At 38.1% G+C, this 15,761-nt stretch overlaps 1 protein-coding gene across 2 annotated transcripts in view; it reads right to left on the reverse strand.

The window, feature by feature from the left end:
• Positions 1-15,761, reverse strand: part of cacna1ha (calcium channel, voltage-dependent, T type, alpha 1H subunit a) — a 347,520-nt gene that overhangs the window by 196,891 nt on the left and 134,868 nt on the right. The gene's annotated exons all lie outside the window — the stretch shown is intronic.

Here is a 15,761-nt window from a genome sequence, read left to right on the forward strand (position 1 = left end):
CGTCGATACCAGATGTTCATGCTCCGATATCGATTCTCAAATCAAAATTCCGATACTTTTAATACTTTAGTTCAGGCGTGTCCAAACCTTTTCCACCAAGAGCCGCATACTGAAAAGTCAAAGTATCTGGGGGCCATATTGACTAAGTATCCATCCATTAATTTTCTAGCGCTTGTCCCTTACGGGGTCGCAGGGGGGTGATGGAGCCTATCTCAGTTGTATTCGGGCGGTAGGCGGGGTACACCCTAGACAAGTTGCCACCTATATTATTATTAATTATTAGAACATTTCAGCGTTTTCTCATTCCAAACCGGTTTTTTTCTACTTTTTTCTTACATTTGTATTGTTTTTTTCTATATTTAGGAATAGAAACAAATAAAAATAAAAAGATATATATATATACAGTATATATACAATATATATATATATATATATACAGTATATATACAATATATATATATATATATATATATATATATATATATATATATATATATATATATATATATTGTGTCGTTTTTTAATTCAAATGAAATAAAATTCTGCAGTAAATGATGGTGACCCTCAATTGTGTCTGTATATATATATATATATATATATATATATACCACCTGAACTGTGAAATGCGATGGAAACACAAACCACACACTTCTACAGGAACCTATAGATCTAGGAACCAGAGGTTCCAAGAACCAAAAGTTAACTTTTGGTGGATAAGGGCCTCATATGTTACTGCATATGTCAGCAGCCAAATTAGGAGCCTTTGTAACCCGTTTCCATACTTACTAATAAAAGACAAGTTGTCTAGTATGTTCACTATCTTATTTAATGCCAAAATTCTTCTTTGATTGCAATAAGAAGCAAATGTTTATTGTATGACACACTTTTCTGTTAAAATAAAGCATTGATGACATTGTTTCGTAGTCCCCTTTATTTAGGAAAGTATTGAAAAGTATCGGAATACTGTACATTTTGGTCACGGTACCAAAATGCTGGAACAAATGTCTTTTAAGAAGAAAAAAAAGAAACTTTTAGATAGTAAATATTGTTTGAAAAAACAATACAAGAGAATGTACTGCAAACAACTACTGAAGTTTTATCAAATAATGTAATATTAATGTACAGCATTTACCTAGAGTGGTGTCCCCATCGGATTTGTAATTGTTGTTTATGTTGCACACGGACATCTTTGCATGGCGGACCGAGAGGTAAGAATTGACTAAAAAAAACCTGCAACTCAAATAAATACTCGCAATTATAACATAACAAGAGGCAGAGAGACAGCTTGTATCTCGAAACACTCTTAAATTGGAGGACTCGCAATTAAAAATGAAAACTGTCAGAGACCCATTTATCATTTGACATTTAGTGGATGTCTCAGTGTTGACTATTGTGCAAACATGGAACAATACAAACATTACAAAGCGACATTGAGGCTGCTGAGTCATTACAACGGTGTCACACTCCTCCGTCTGAGCAAAGTCTGCCACCTCCGGCAACTGCGATAACACTTCCCTGCGTTAGCGATGTGTATACGCATGCAGCCACACATGCACACATTGAGAAACCTTACTCCATTGTATTGTGAAGCCACACACTTCCTGGAGATGTTACATATATTTTCAGAATCAAATGAGATCAAGTAGAAGGTGTATGAACAATTGTTTAGGTTTTACTGACGGTGACAGAGACCAATCAACCAAACATGTATTATAGTAGGAACTTCAAACACAAGCAGAACCGCAAGACGACCTGGTTGTCGCCTGGCGTCAAAACCCAGAATGAGGTGACGTTACTCACTGCTCGACGTTTGCTTTTTGTCCTGGTGTGTAAAATTAGACTGAGGTTGAAGCAAGTGCAAACGGTGCATCCAAAGAAACCCTATTCAGGTGAACAACCTGAAGAAATGCCACATATCAAATAATTACTTTGAGGAGTTAAGTAAGAAGCTTGAGGTAGCGCAACACCATTGAAGGACAGTGGGGCTTGTTCTCCAGCGCCACCTCTGAGACCGAGTAGAACGTCTCAGGAAGATAGAGACGCTCTAACAGAGGAAGATGGATATGGATATGGAACTTGATTGATGGAAGAGATATGGCCATAATAAGGACAGTACAGAAAAAGAGGCATTAGAAGTTGAGGGTGGAAGATGAGAAGAAAAGGCACTTGGACAAGGAAGTGTAACAAAGTTGCAAGAATGACGACAGCGGGTAGCTGGAGGAGAAAGCCAGGGGAGTCCAGGAGGCGGCACAGAACAATGATCTGCTGGTTCTGCCTTGCTCTGGGATCGTCCTCTGCTTGTCTGTGTCTTCTCAAGTGTTGGTAAACATTGCCTGTCTGTGTCTGGCCACGGGATCCCAATCATTGGTTATCACCAGCCCTATAATTTTCCCCTAGCCCTTCTGTCCTGTGCCAGTTTCTAATACTCCATGTCTCATCCCAGCACTCTCGTTCTGATCTGTGTTGTTATTGACACCTGCCTGTATTTGGATCTTGCCTTCTGCATCCCACCTTATGAATGTCTTTGTTGTATTGGACTGACCATTTGTGTAACGACTATTTCACGCATGCCAACTCTGCCTCTGTGTCCTTCTCCCTCTGTCGAGTCTCTAACAAATGCAAATCATTGTGCAGCCAAAGAAGCAGCTCTGGATTCCCGATCAGAGGAAACGATGGCAGAGCACTCTTGATGCAAGGTGGATGGAGCATTTCAGTCAGGTTCTTGTCAGTCAACAACTTCCAAGCCACTTAGTTTCGAACATAAACCACCAGATCCAAACCTAAGCATTACTTCAGAAGAGATTGCCGAAACCAAGGTTGCCAGAGCAATCAAGCGTCTCAAAGACAACAAGGCAACATGACTCAAAGTATGGTCCTTGTGAAAATCCTCACCTGCTGGTTTTATTTGCTCTGGCATACTGAAGATGTTCCTACCGCTTGGATTATTGTGAAGCTGCCTAGTAAAGAAAATCTCCGGGACTGAGACAACTGGCGAGGTGTCACTGCTGTCTATCCCTGCCAAGGTTTTCTGCAGTGTGATGCGCCAAGGTGGATACGATCCTGAGGAAAGGACAAGCTGTAAAAACAAGCTGGCCTCCAAGTATGTTAACACCTACAGAGCCCTGTTACAGAACACCGTCTGTTGAATCAGAATCAGTGACAACTGATGACTTCGACATAGTGACTCATGTTGCATTCTATCGCCCTTGTTCTTCCTTATCGTCATCGATTTTATGATGCAAAATACCCTTGACGGGATGAAGTTCACCATGAAGTGAGGAAAGGGTAAACGGACTAACCTGGACTTTGCAGACAACCTGGCTCTGATCAGCCATACCGACAATGACCAGCAACCTCCAGGAACACGGTGAAAAGGTTGGTCTAGGGATAAGCCGACAGAAGACCAAGGCCATGAGTGTCGGACAGCAACATCTATATCCACTATTAACTCCAGACAAGCATGACATTGAGTATGTTGAGAATGTCACTTATCTTGGCAGTAATATACTGGGTCCGGCTGATGTAGAATAAGACGTACAAACTAGGACCTGCAACATTTGGCCATCCAAAGCCATCACTACAACAACCAAGCGCCTCTAAATGTCAGTGGTCATCCCAATATCTAGGTGCACCTGTGAAACGTTAGTAACAGTAACATACTTAGTGTTTTTCACCTACAATGCCTCAGGACCTTCTTGAGGATCTTACGGCAAAGTCATATCATTATGAAGAGGTGATTGAAGAACAGGACTGGAACCTCTGTCTGACATGGTTTTACCAGGAGAGGAAGAAAGGCTACCCAAGAATAGTGCAATGAACTGAGTGCCAGAGGGTGGGAGAAGAAAAAGAGGGAGGCCAAACATGACACACGTTTCATGAAAACCATAAGAGAGATGGGCGTCAGCTGGCATCGTGCAAGAAAAGTTGCAAAAGACCGCACTAAATGAAAGGAACTAAGACCAAATTAGTGCACCGAATGTGTCAAAAGGAGACGGATACAGTTTGTACCCAACTTACCAAGACTTTGACATTGGACTTGTCTCTCGGCTTTAGGTTAGGAGCAAAAATCTGAAGTAAAGAGGACCTATTATTCAAAAAAACTTTTCTCACCTGATGGCACCTGCTTGTGTGTATTTAGGATCTGCAGAAGTCCTGAACATTTTAAACCAAACCGTGGCGGCATTGCACTGTTTTTTTTGCACCATGACTTGGGTAGGTTGTTTGGGTCATATAAGTAAGGCTGTGTATCACCCCATTCAGAACTAAATCAATTGACCTCATAAAACCACAATGTCCACTAGTTGGCGACAAAATAGCTGTACCAACATTGGCAAACTTTCAAATTGAATGGAATCTCCTTGCGGACAATATTCCTAATTAAACTCATGACATGTCACGGGTCAAATTGAAGAGTGTTTGTACACTCCTGCCCTAGACCAAACTAACTTTGTTTTCCAACAACCGAAAACCATTAGCAAAGGGTCCAGCTTCCACAGCCTTCCCGTCCAAAGTCCTCGGTTAGGGTGCTGACGCTTGTTCTTCCACCCACGGCTCGTCTATCTGCGTACACCCGTATGTATATATACATATACATATACATATACATATATATATATACATATATATATACACATATATATATACACATATATATATACATATATATATATATATATATATATATATATATATATATATATATATATACATATATATACACATATATATACATATTTATATACACACATATATGCGATACCCAGGCTGTCTGCCTGTGTTCTCCTCTCCGAGCCTGCTGCTGCCCAGCTTAGTAAAATAGCGAGCTTCCTAGCACATCGCCTGAAAAGCCTCCACTCTTCTCCCCCACGACTCTGATTGTGGGAGATATCATAACTCGGAATAGCGGCCTTTTCAGTGCCCAGGAAACAAAGTTATGGACATTGTTACCCGCTCTTGCCTTCCTTCTTTGGTAACTCGGCTCGATGTCCATGTTTGACCCAATTGGTCACAGGTGCCAAACTCAAGGACCGGGGGCCAAATCTGGCCCGCCACATTATTTTATGTGGCCCGCGAAAGCCTGAAAATAATATGCCTTAAAAAAATTATTAATATTTTCTTACTAAATATATTTGTTCTTTCCCTTTTGACATTAAAAATCATGTACTGCAAATAATATTATCAAAATCAAAATATTATTTTATTATGTATTGCAAAAATATTTTTTGTTAAAATAAAGATAAATACTGTACTTAAATATCCAAAACAGTATTCAATATTCAAAACAATATATCAATGAAATTGTAGACTGTAAAATTGACAGTAGATTTTACGGCTAAATTCCGCCGACTGAGTTTTTTACTGTAAAATCAACTTTGGTACTGTTTTGTTTCCATATATAGTAAGACACTAAAACTTAAAAAAATTAAAAAATTTAAAAAAGCATTAAAACAAAAAAGGCAGCTCTGTTGCTTGAATGTTACCGCTAAAAACAGTGGTATTGTTTCTCCATTCCATTCCATGTATTCCATTTTTTGATATGCTGTAAAAAATTTAAAAAAAACACTACTTTTACTGTCAAATACTGGTGACTGAGCTGGCAGTTTTTAAAATAAAATGTTGTTGTTTTTTGCAGCTAATGTAAAAAAATATATTGTTAATGTATTATGTTCATATATTACTCATTAATAAAATTGGCCCTCTGAGGGAAACTGTAACTGTGATGTGGCCCTCAATGAAAACGAGCAATAGGCCGACCAGACGCCAACTGGAAGAGATGAAAAATAATGTCGAATTCCTCCGGAAGAGGTAAATGCTGTAGTGAATTCTGTTGTTCAAGCAAGATTTTCTAAAAATTTGCATTTCTTGTTAAAATTGCGGTCTTTTGATCATTCACAATGCTCACAAAGAAGTGGCCTCACAATACCCGCGGATAGAATGGAAGATGAGTCGCATTTTCTGATGCCAGACAACAGCAACGATTCCCTTACATACCCTCTCGAGCAAACATCAACACGCTAGAAAGGTTTTCCAGCACACACGGGCACCAACACACCCGGCTAGGACTGCTCCAGCTGAGCTGTCAGGTCAGTCGCGGTGCACCAAAGAGAGTGAAGCGCATTAGACGAGCACGCAGTCAACAGTAAGGGCCATCGAGACACTAATCTACGGCCAAAATGCATCTAAGTAATAGCTGTATAGTAAGGCCACGTACGGGGCAAAGGGCTCAACAACCACCCAAACAAAGCACAACAGCGTGTTGACCAAGTTTCAAAAACTGCGGATGAGCGCTTTAAGAACAGTTAAGAGTTTACACCAATACTTGCAAACTAGTGCTGTTCATTATTAAGATACAAACAATAGGTGTCAAACTCAAGGCCTGGGGGCCAACCCTGTGTATGGCCCACGAAAGCCTAGAAATAATATTTGTCAATAAAGTTTTGTTTCTAAGACAATAACCATTGTATACTACACTGAGTACTTACTGTAGTTTCTAAGTGCATCTAATACTATCCTAATCCATGACTGTAACTGCAATATTTATAGATATTATCCATATCAATAGATTTTACAGAGTAAAAAAAAAGTGATACTGTTTTTTTGCTGAATTTTACTGTTAAAAAAATAGTAAAAACAATAGATTTTACAATAACAAAAAGTGATGCAGTTTTTATGCTGTAAAAACAAACAACAACCAACCAACATTTACTTGTTTCATTTTAAAATGCTTGTAAATTGATTATTATTTACTGTTTCTTCTTCTTCTTATTATTATTCATATTCTTATTACTTTTCATTGTCTACTTTTGTTTTATTATCATAGATTCAGAGAACGTTATCAAATAAATTGTACACTGAATGGTTTTTACAGTAAAAAAAAAATAAAACCTAACAGCTCAGTCGGCAGAATTTTACGTAAAAAAACAGTAAAGTCAATAGATTTTACAATTTTTTTTAAAGTGATACTGTTTTTTTGCTGGAAAAACCTACATAAATTGCACGGCCAACTAATCTGCCAGCTTTTTACTGCAAAATATATTTAAAAAAAATAAGTACACATACTTTTTTTTTTTTACCGAAAATAATAAAAACATATAAAAATAAGAGTTAAATATTTAATCAATTATAATTATTTAAATATGAGGCGAATCCATACACATTTATAAATGATGCACTGTTACACGGTCCTCCTGTAGGGCAACTACGACTGCGATGTGGCCCTCAATGACAACGAGTTTGAAGACAATTGATACGAAACTTTAAGAGTCCAGACATCATTCGTCTAACCCAGTGTTTTTCAACCACTGTGCAACGTTGTGTGCCGTGAGATACAGTCTGGTGTGTCGTGGGAGATCGTCTAATTTCACCTATCCATCCATCCATTTTCTACGGCTTGTCCCTTTTTGGGGTCGCGGGGGGTGCTGGAGCTTATCTCAGCTGCATTCGGGCGGAAGGCGGAGTACACCCTGGACAAGTAATTGGGTTAAAAATATTTTTTTGCAATTCAATAATTATAATCTGCAAATGTGCCGTTGTTGAGTGTCGGTGCTGTCTAGAGCGCGGCAGAGTTACCGTGTAATACTCTTCCATATCAGTAGGTGGCAGCAGGTAGTTAATTACTTTGTAGATGTCGGGAACATGGTTTGTCGTGATCACAATATGCGGGAGGCAGTGTGCAGGTAAAAAAGGTATCTAACACTTAAACCAAAAATAAATAAAAGGCATTGAAGCTTAGGAATGGCTATGCAAAATGAAACTAAAACTGAACTGGCTGCAAAGTAAACAAAAACAGAATGCTGGACGACAGCAAAGACTTACAGCGTGTGGAGCAGACGGCGTCCACAAAGTACATCCGCTAAGAAAAGGCATTGAAGCTTAGGGATGGCTAAGCAAAACAAAACTAAAACTGAACTGGCTGCAAAGTAAACAAAAACAGAATGCTGGACGACAGCAAAGACTTACAGCGTGTGGAGCAGACAGCGTCCACTAAGTACGTTCGTACATGACATGACAATCAACAATGTCCCAGCAAAGAAGGATAGCGTCCGCACAACTTAAATATTCTTGATTGCTAAAACAAAGCAGGTGCGGGGAATAGTGCTCAAGGAAGACATGAAACTGCTACAGGAACATACCAACAAAAGAGGAAAAGCCACCAAAATAGGAGCGCAAGACAATAACTAAAACACAGGAAAACACCAAAAAACCTCAAATAAGTCACGGCGTGATGTGACAGGTCATAACGCATGGTTGGTTATGGTTTAAGGTCATATCCAACAACTGTGAGAACGGCTTTTTACTGTCAATATCGACTGCTGAGTTTCATTTTTCAATGATTTCTGCTGGTTGTGTGCCTCGGAATTTTTTCAATGAAAAAAATGTGCCTTGGCTCAAAAAAGGTTGAAAAACACTGCTCCAACCAGTCAGTTATGATGCAAGCAACAAACTCCACTCACCGACTGTCCTCAGAATACGAACTTCTCCCAAAAGACAAAATGATGTAATTTTACAAGATTCGGTTAAAAAAATATTATAGATATAAACAATTTTTGGGAAAAAAAGCTAGTAATATTTTGATGAAAAGTTGTCATAACATTTTTTAGGAATATTCTGGGAATTTATTTTTAATTTTAAAAAACAAAAGTATGTAATTTTGTCAAAGTCAAATATATTGTTTTAAAAAGTATTTTAAAAAGTAATACTGTGGGAAAAAATTGTCAATGTACAAGAAATATGTCGGAATATTGAAAAATAAAATTTTACAATTAAAAAAATATTACATTTGACAGGAAATAAATTCAAATGTACTTTAAAATTAATTAGTTTTTTTTTTTTAGAAAAACACAATATTTTGAGAAAAAAATAGTTTGCAAAACCCTATGTAGAATATATATATATATTTTAAAGTTTTGACTTTTTTAAAAAAACATATGCTATATGAAATGATTAAAGTCAAATATATTGTGAAAAATGTAATAGTTTTTACTTTTTTTTTTAAAAATGGCAATATTGTAAGAAAATGTCATTCAGGACTTTCTAGTAATTTTCTTAAAGACAATATATTTTTGCAAGACAAAATGATGCAATTTTACTAGATTAAAGTAAAAAATATAATGAATACAAAATATTTTTGGAAAAAAAGTTAACATTTGGAGGATAAAGTTGTCATACAAGAATTATGTCAGACTATTTTGAGAATTAATGAAAAAATGCCATTTTACAGGATTAAAGTCACATATATAGTTTTTTTTTTTCTTTAGAAAAACGCAATATTGTGAAAAAAAAGTTTTAATACCAGAATCGTGTAGATTGATTTTATTAACATCAACTCAAATGATTATTTCATCTATCTTCTTTCAAACTGTTAAGCAATGCATTAAACACCAGCACTTTAGCACTTAAGCACTTTTCTGCCACAATAAATTGTCCAATGTCCCCTTATTGCCTTTTTAATGTACTCTATTTCCTGGTTTTAACTCTGCTTTGTGTTTAATGTCTGTGATTTGACGTGATTATCTTTTATGCCCTTTGAAGAAATAATGTAACACAATGTTCCCTCCGGGTACTCCGGCTTCCTCCCACCTCCAAAAACGAGCAGCTGGGGATAAGTTGATTGGCAACACTTAATGGTCCCTAGCGTGTGAATGTGAGTGTGAATGTTGTCTGTCTATCTGTGTTGGCCCTGCGATGAGGTGGCGACTTGTCCAGGGTGTACACCGCCTTCCGCCCGATTGCAGCTGAGATAGGCTCCAGCACCCCCCGCAACCCCAAAAGGGACAAGCGCTACAAAATGGATGGATGGATGGATGTTCAAGACATATTTCCTTAACGGGACCATAAAGTTTGCCCTGACCTGATATTGTGTGTAACATAAAAATGTCTATCGTATGATATCATTTTCTATTGATTGAATCGTAATTTTAACGTCTGGGCTTTGGCTACTGCAACTGCAGCAACACTGAAAGAACTTCATTGCGAGAGCCCGCCAGAGCGTGAAAATCAACAACGTGACGGAGACGGGAAGCAATAATGGAAGCCAAACCAACAAAACCAAAGAGAAGTTGATGCCAAAAATAGGAAACAAGAAGTCCTTGACAGAAATACAATATTGTTACGTCGCCGGTGTGGAAGAGCCATTTAGATGCTTTATAGGAGGGGTGTCGAAACTATGAGTCGCATTTGCGCCGCCATCTTTAACCATTTTGGCTCATGAGTTTAATAAGGAATGTTGCCGCAAGAAGATTTAAATTATTTTAAAAGTAATTCTACATTCTACTGCTTTTAATGCCATCTTGTGGACAAGAAGAATAATTCAGGTCTATGACAACATATCAAGCATTGAATGCATCAAAGAGCAGCATTTTCTTATATGACCAAATACAAACGACCTTCCATAGTCATGGTGCAAAAAGGACTAATACAAAAATTGAACCAACACAAAATGCAAAACAGACGTGCTCACAAATAACACAATATAACACAATTTGTGTATACTATACACAACGTCAGAGTGCATGCACAAATCAGAATTACGGCCATTTATCAAATCCATAACAAAGCATGATGGGAAAATGCAAAACACTATCGCCACACTTAGTTTAAGCTGTTTGATATTTCTGGTTGATTACAAAACTTTAAGGAAGTTGTCACGGAAGTAAACAAGGTAGGAGTCCAACTGTCACATACTCTTAATATCCAATTATATTAAATATTAATTATACACCCATTATATTAATCAAATATGTACAAACACACACACACACATATAAATAAAAAATCTCCTTCTCACCCCGGTGGGATGGTATCCGTGTCATCCTCAAGCTCGGGTCTTCTACCAAAGGCCTGGGAGTTTGAGGGTTCTGCGCAGTATCTTGGCTCTTCCTATATGTATATATATATATATATATATATATATATATATATATATATATATACATGCATACATACATATATCTTATATACAGTATATATATATATATATATATATATATATATATATATATATATATATATATATATATATATATATATATATATATATATATATATATATATACACACAGGTAAAAGCCAATAAATTAGAATATTTTGAAAAACTTGATTTATTTCAGTAATTGCATTCAAAAGGTGTAACTTGTACATTACATTTATTCATTGCACACAGACTGATGCATTCAAATGTTTATTTCATTTAATTGTGATGATTTGAAGTGGCAACAAATGAAAATCCAAAATTCCGTGTGTCACAAAATTAGAATATTACTTAAGGCTAATACAAAAAAGGGATTTTTAGAAATGTTGGCCAACTGAAAAGTATGAAAATGAAAAATATGAGCATGTACAATACTCAATACTTGGTTGGAGCTCCTTTTGCCTCAATTACTGCGTTAATGCGGCGTGGCATGGAGTCGATGAGTTTCTGGCACTGCTCAGGTGTTATGAGAGCCCAGGTTGCTCTGATAGTGGCCTTCAACTCTTCTGCGTTTTTGGGTCTGGCATTCTGCATCTTCCTTTTCACAATACCCCACAGATTTTCTATGGGGCTAAGGTCAGGGGAGTTGGCGGGCCAATTTAGAACAGAAATACCATGGTCCGTAAACCAGGCACGGGTAGATTTTGCGCTGTGTGCAGGCGCCAAGTCCTGTTGGAACTTGAAATCTCCATCTCCATAGAGCAGGTCAGCAGCAGGAAGCATGAAGTGCTCTAAAACTTGCTGGTAGACGGCTGCGTTGACCCTGGATCTCAGGAAACAGAGTGGACCGACACCAGCAGATGACATGGCACCCCAAACCATCACCCAACCATGCAAATTTTGCATTTCCTTTGGAAATCGAGGTCCCAGAGTCTGGAGGAAGACAGGAGAGGCACAGGATCCACGTTGCCTGAAGTCTAGTGTAAAGTTTCCACCATCAGTGATGGTTTGGGGTGCCATGTCATCTGCTGGTGTCGGTCCACTCTGTTTCCTGAGATCCAGGGTCAACGCAGCCGTCTACCAGCAAGTTTTAGAGCACTTCATGCTTCCTGCTGCTGACCTGCTCTATGGAGATGGAGATTTCAAGTTCCAACAGGACTTGGCGCCTGCACACAGCGCAAAATCTACCCGTGCCTGGTTTACGGACCATGGTATTTCTGTTCTAAATTGGCCCGCCAACTCCCCTGACCTTAGCCCCATAGAAAATCTGTGGGGTATTGTGAAAAGGAAGATGCAGAATGCCAGACCCAAAAACGCAGAAGAGTTGAAGGCCACTATCAGAGCAACCTGGGCTCTCATAACACCTGAGCAGTGCCAGAAACTCATCGACTCCATGCCACGCCGCATTAACGCAGTAATTGAGGCAAAAGGAGCTCCAACCAAGTATTGAGTATTGTACATGCTCATATTTTTCATTTTCATACTTTTCAGTTGGCCAACATTTTTAAAAATCCCTTTTTTGTATTAGCCTTAAGTAATATTCTAATTTTGTGACACACAGAATTTTGGATTTTCATTTGTTGCCACTTCAAATCATCAAAATTAAATGAAATAAACATTTGAATGCATCAGTCTGTGTGCAATGAATAAATATAATGTACAAGTTACACCTTTTGAATGCAATTACTGAAATAAATCAAGTTTTTCAAAATATTCTAATTTACTGGCTTTTACCTGTATATGTTACTGTACATGCATTCGGGTTTTGACCGTCAACCAATTTTTTTAGCCCAATGTGGCACCCAGGGCAAAAAGTTTGGACACCCCTGCTCTAAAGTCAACCTTACAGAGCACACGTCCACGAGCACTAGCACTCACAAAGGGCAGCCATTTGGCCTTTCTACTTATAACTCCCAAAGGGCAGCCAAACGGCTGGACTCACTCAAGGGTGGACCACCAAGTTTGTTACCATTGTTCTGTAAAAAGGCTCCTCACAGCGGATGAGACATTTATTCTCAACTCTCTGCCTCTGCTGCCATCTCATTTGTCACCTTAGCACAGTTTGTTCTCCTGTACTTCTCTACAGAAAAAAAAAAAAAAAGTTGCAATATTGTGATAAAAAAGTTGTCATACAAGAACTTTTAGGAATATTCTGAGAATTTGTTTTCATTTTACTAAACAAAATGATGTAATTTTGCAAGATTAAAGTCAAATGTGCGTGACCAACACGCCGGATTGTAGTCAGCTGGAGGCGTGTCTTAATGAAATTAAACATTGGATGTCCGCTAACTTCTTGCAACTCAACGCCAAGAAAACGGAAATGCTGATTATCGGTCCTGCTAAACACCGACATTTATTTAATAATACCACCTTAACATTTGACAACCAAACAATTACACAAGGCGAATCAGTAAAGAATCTGGGTATTATCTTCGACCCAACTCTCTCGTTTGAATCACACATTAAGAGTGTTACTAAAACGGCCTTCTTTCATCTCCGTAATATCGCTAAAATTCGTTCTATTTTATCCACTAGCGACGCTGAGATCATTATTCATGCGTTCGTTACGTCTCGTCTCGACTACTGTAACGTATTATTTTCGGGTCTCCCTATGTCTAGCATTAAAAAATTACAGTTGGTACAAAATGCGGCTGCTAGACTTTTGACAAGAACAAGAAAGTTTGATCATATTACGCCTATACTGGCTCACCTGCACTGGCTTCCTGTGCACTTAAGAAGTGACTTTAAGGTTTTACTACTTACGTATAAAATACTACACGGTCTAGCTCCGTCCTATCTTGTCGATTGTATTGTACCATATGTCCCGGCAAGAAATCTGCGTTCAAAGAACTCCGGCTTATTAGTGATTCCCAGAGCCCAAAAAAAGTCTGCGGGCTATAGAGCGTTTTCTATTCGGGCTCCAGTACTATGGAATGCCCTCCCGGTAACAATTAGAGATGCTACCTCAGTAGAAGCATTTAAGTCCCATCTTAAAACTCATTTGTATACTCTAGCCTTTAAATAGCCCCCCTGTTGGACCAGTTGATCTGCCGTTTCTTTTCTTTTCTCCTCTGCTCCCCTTTTCCTTGAGGGGGGGGGGGGGCACAGGTCCGGTGGCCATGGATGAAGTGCTGGCTGTCCAGAGTCGGGACCCGGGGTGGACCGCTCGCCTGTGCATCGGCTGGGAACATCTCTACGCTGCTGACCCGTCTCCGCTCGGGATGGTGTCCTGCTGGCCCCACTATGGACTGGACTCTTACTATTATGTTGGATCCACTATGGACTGGACTCTCACAATATTATGTCAGACCCACTCGACATCCATTGCTTTCGGTCTCCCCTAGAGGGGGGGGGTTACCCACATATGCGGTCCTCTCCAAGGTTTCTCATAGTCATTCACATCGACGTCCCACTGGGGTGAGTTTTTCCTTGCCCGTATGTGGGCTTTGTACCGAGGATGTCGTTGTGGCTTGTGCAGCCCTTTGAGACACTTGTGATTTAGGGCTATATAAATAAAGATTGATTGATTGAGATTGATTGAAATATGATATTTTCAAAAAGTAATACTGTGAGGAAAAAGTTGTCATTGTACAACAAATATGTTGGAATATTTTAAGTAAAGCTTCACGGTGGCAGAGGGGTTAGTGCATCTGCCTCACAATACGAAGGTCCTGAGTAGTCTTGGGTTCAATCCCGGGCTCGGGATCTTTCTGTGTGGAGTTTGCATGTTCTCCCCGTGACTGCGTGGGTTCCCTCCGGGTACTCCGGCTTCCTCCCACCTCCAAAGACATGCACCTGGGGATAAGTTGATTGGCAACACTAAATTGGCCCTAGTGTGTGAATGTTGTCTGTCTATCTGTGTTGGCCCTGCCATGAGGTGGCGACTTGTCCAGGGTGTACCCCGCCTTCCGCCCGATTGTAGCTGAGATAGGCTCCAGCGCCCCCCGCGACCCCAAAGGGAATAAGCGGTAGAAAATGGATGGATGGATGGATTTTAAGTAAAAGAGTTGCAATTTTATGAGAAAAATATGCCATTTTACAGGACTAAAGTCAAATTTACTGTACAACATTGTTTTGATTTTAGAAAAACGCAAAATTATGGGAAAAAAGTTGTTTTGCAAAAACCTGTTTGGATTTGTTTTTTTTTCTTCTAAGTTTTAAATGTAGGTAAAAAGTATGCCATTTTAAAGGATAAAAGTCAAATGTACTGTGAAAAAAAAAAGTCATTGTTTTTAATAAAAAAATAAAGTATTGCAATAAGGACTTTTTAGTAATATTCTGAAAGAAAAAATATTTTTGCAAGACAAATTGATGTAATTTTACAAGATTATATTCAAAAAAAAAATTAATAAAAAATATTTGGAAAGAAAAGTTAGTAAAGGAAAAAGTATTTTGAGAATAAATGAAAACATGCCATTTTACAGGATTAAAGTCAAATATATTGTGATGTATTTTTCAGCAAAACAATATTGTGAGAAAAAAAGTTATTTTAGAAAAATGGTGTAGAATGATTTTAGGAACCAACTTTTTTTTTTTTTTAAGAAAAATGTGTGCTATTTTACATGATTAAAGACAGATATATTGTGAACAAAGTCATTGTTTTTAATTTATTTTAAAAGAAGTTGTAAGAAACAGTCATACAGGACTTTTGAGAAATATTGTCAAAGAAAAAAATATTTTAGCAAGACAAAATGATGCAGTTTTACAAGATTAAAGTCAAAACATGTAATGTACTATTTTGAAAACAAATGAAAAAATGCAATTTTACAGGATTTAAGTCAAATATCTTGTATAAATGAGAATAATTGTGTAGAAGTTTTTTTTTAAAGAAAAATGTGTGCCATTTTACATG

This window comes from Nerophis lumbriciformis, linkage group LG24 (genome assembly GCF_033978685.3).
Source record: "Nerophis lumbriciformis linkage group LG24, RoL_Nlum_v2.1, whole genome shotgun sequence".
In the NCBI taxonomy this organism is placed as follows: Eukaryota; Metazoa; Chordata; class Actinopteri; order Syngnathiformes; family Syngnathidae; genus Nerophis; species Nerophis lumbriciformis.